General features: G+C 38.7%; 1 pseudogene; it reads right to left on the bottom strand.

Annotated features, from left to right (window-relative positions):
* Positions 1-358: 358 nt before the first annotated feature.
* LOC101577714 lies at positions 359-847 on the bottom strand (annotated as a pseudogene).
* Between the last annotated feature and the right edge of the window lie 2728 nt (positions 848-3575).

The following is a 3575-nucleotide window of genomic DNA, read 5'->3' on the forward strand; positions in this document are numbered from 1 at the left end:
AATGCTTGTAAGAAAATAATCACGTAAAACAAAAGGGTAGTTATCGTTCAGAAGCTTTTGAGAGAGCTGGGCAGGATGGTACACTCCTGTAATCCCAACACATGTAGGCTGAGGCAGGGGGATCATGTGAGTTCAAGGCCAGCCTAACCTGCACAGTGAGACTCTGTCGCAAGACCAAAAAAAAAAGTTCTCCAGAGCGTGCAAATGATGTATTCCCGGAGCACTTAGGACACTGACGCAGGATCACTGTGAGTTTGAGGCCAGCCTGCATTCCCTAGTGAGCTCAAGGCCAGCCTGAGCTACACAGCCGAGACCCTGTCCCAAAAAAGAAGGGAAAAAAAGAATGAGGATTACTTGCCCTGACTTAAATTTAATCCCCTGTCCTGAAACAGATCACTCCACAAGCTCAACATCTACACTGGGCCTTGAGAAGTCAAGGCAGAAAGTAAAATTATACAAAGTCAGAAATTCCATCAATACATCTAGACAGATGTTTGCTTGTAGTTTTTGGTATCCAAAACTTTTTTTTCACACATCACACAGATGCCTTTCTTGTAGTCGCAGCACTGGCAGTAGTGGGACACCGGCTGGTGCGCAGAGCTTTTACAAATTCTGCAAGTGGAGAACTTATTCTTTCCATGTGGATCAAATCTTGCCTTTTTTGAAGTCAATGCTTTATTCTCATTCAGTTTTCTTCCACCACTTTCTGTGGTATTTATTGCACCATCTTTCCATGTGTCCGGTGTAATAACAGTACCAAGTTTCTTTTCACATTTTTCGCACACCATCCTCGCACCCACTAGCCCCTCAGCCGCAGAAGCTCTGGCAGCTTGAAAACATCAACACTGTAGGCCCTTCATTTATATCCCCCTTTTTTATTTAGGTTTGTCAGAGATGGATATTCCATTGCCATTCAAATATTGTAGGTGTGTGAATTCAGCAAAACAATCCAATACAGTCCAGTAGTCCATAATAGTAGTGGACTATTCACAGAAATGGCAATGTCAGAAGTTGTAAACTTGAGCCTTTTACAGTTCAGCATATTAATATGGCTTTACTTTTTTATACCTCATGTTTATACTTTTCTGCTGGATGGTTAAGACCAAGATAAAGCAAGAACTATATAATAAGAAATGTAACTTTTGTATCTGACAAGTCAGTCAAAGCCCCTTAGGATTTACCCTGAAATCCTGTACAGAAGTTTGTAGTCCCTTTGTCAGTGTCAGCCATGTGGATGAGTTGGCCAAATTGCTTGGCCAATTTGCTCTCTTTGAGAATCTGAATTTTTCACTCTAGGTAACTCTCCTTAGGCACACTCTACATCATCAATCACTTTCCTCTGTGACCCCATAATCTTCCTGAACAGAAAATTTGGGACACCACTGAGTTACAGGATGTTATGGTACAGGGTTTGTAAGGGTCGAGTTGCCGCGAATGAAGACTCCAAGAGTCGGTCTCTCATGCAAATCGCAAAGGGAAAGCTTTATTATCCACGTGCACGCAGGGCGGTCTGAACACGCAGGAACAGAGCGCGCCTTGAGCATGGCAGGCAGTTTTTAAAGACAAAAACCACAATATGGGGAGGGAGCAAGCAAGATACAGAAGCAGATCACATTGGTTAGTTTAGATCGACCTTTACAATAATTGGTGGGTTTGAGAATATATGACTTTTAAAGGAAATTAAGAAGGCGTAGGTAAAGGGTAACTATGAACTAATCCCGTGGCTCTGGGGGTATGTCGAGATCGGGTGGGTTTAGCCAGACATTGCGACCTTTTCTGAAGAATGTCCTAAGCCTGGAGGTAATGTTCTTTTCAGTTTGGCCTGAGGTTTTATGACTCCATCTGGAGTTTCTGGAGTATGGGTTACTCAAGCCCTATGGCTATAAACCGATGGGTGGTCTCTTTTAACTGGAGTTTGAACTTTAAAAATTATTTCGGCCTTACAGGTTTATTAAAGATTTATTAAATATTTTGAGGAGTAATAGAATAGATCTATTCTAAGTCCATCTGTTCAAAAGTTTGGTTCAGTTTTGAATTTTGTTGATTTTGTGTTTGGTTGATTGATTTGTGATAGTTAAGCATTATGTGGCGGCACTTAGTACATACACGTGGCATTCACACACTTCCCACCACTCTCAGTCACTGCACCTCAAGCCACTGCCTTCTTCACAAATGAAAAAAATCTGGGTTCTATGCTGCGTAAAGGCCTTTGTTCCAGATAGCCACCATCATGGCTGAATTTAGGACACATCAGCTCCTCAGAATGACAAATATGCTTCAGTATATTTATTCTCACCATGCGTTATACTAGAAGTGCTGGATTGGAATTAACTTGAAGGGGTTCCAATAATTTACCCATTGGATTATAAATATAAACTTTTCAGACTGAGGCAAGCATGAAGAAAAGCTCTCTATAATTGTTGCTTCTTTTTTAATTGTTTACTAAGAAGAAAGAATAGAGGGACCTTCTTTGTGTCTCTTGTTCAATTTTAGCTTGAAATCTTCATTTTTGGCAAATAGAATTGCTACCTACACTTTTTCCCCATGTTCCTCCAACATGGAGTATTGTTTTCTCTCCTTTGCCTATAAATTTCCTTTTGAGTTAAATGTATTTCTTATATACAACCTATTTTTTAAATTCTTGTTTCTTGATCTATTCTGCTGGCCTGTGACTTTTGGTTCATGAATTGAGTCTATTTACACCAATGGTTCTGATATGTAGTGAGTTATCCTTGTCATATTATTTTCCTCTTTTGGGTTCCCTTTCCTCTCTGCTTAATTGCTTGCTTTGTCAAGTAAATGCATCCTACTTGAATTCATGGAGTTGCTATCCATGTTACCTCTTTCTAGGATATCTTTGAGAATATTTTGGAGCAGTGCTTTGGAGAACAATAATTTCTTCATGTGTTCTTTGTCATGAACCTATCTTATATCTCCATTAATACTAAAAGGGTTTTGTTGGGCAAATCATGTGAGGTGAAGGTTATTTTTTTTAAGGCATGAAATACTTCACTCCAAGCTCTCTTTCACATAAAGATTTGTGTTGTGCAGTCTGCTGCAATTTGGATGGGCTTTCTTCTATAAGTGATTTATTTCTCTTCTCTAACAGATTTTAATATTTTGTTCTTATGTAGAATTCCTAGAATCTTGACATTCTACATATTAACATAGACTTTTTTGGGAGGGCAAGAATATGGCTAATTCGAGTTTTTATGCCTCATTAGTTGTACATCATATTATTGTTCCATGCTTGGGAAGCTTCTGACATGAGTTCAGTGAACAGATTTTTTTATATCCTTTGTGCTAACCTGATGTTTTATTGATTCCAACCAAACTTGTTTTCTTGACTTGCATCATCTAATAAATATTGAATTGATTTTTTATAGTTCTTGTCTGTTATTACCATAAACTATGTTTTCACGGTTACTAACCACAATGCTGTGTTTCAGACATCACATTCTTCACACTGGCTCATTTGGCTGAATATTCTTTCCAGTGAATTTTTAATTTTCTGGGTAGCTTTCTCTCCTATGTTGGGCATTCATGGGATCTAGCATTTTCTTTTTTTTTTTTTT

Source organism: Octodon degus, unplaced genomic scaffold (assembly GCF_000260255.1).
Source record: "Octodon degus isolate 3935 unplaced genomic scaffold, OctDeg1.0 scaffold00054, whole genome shotgun sequence".
Taxonomy (NCBI): domain Eukaryota; kingdom Metazoa; phylum Chordata; class Mammalia; order Rodentia; family Octodontidae; genus Octodon; species Octodon degus.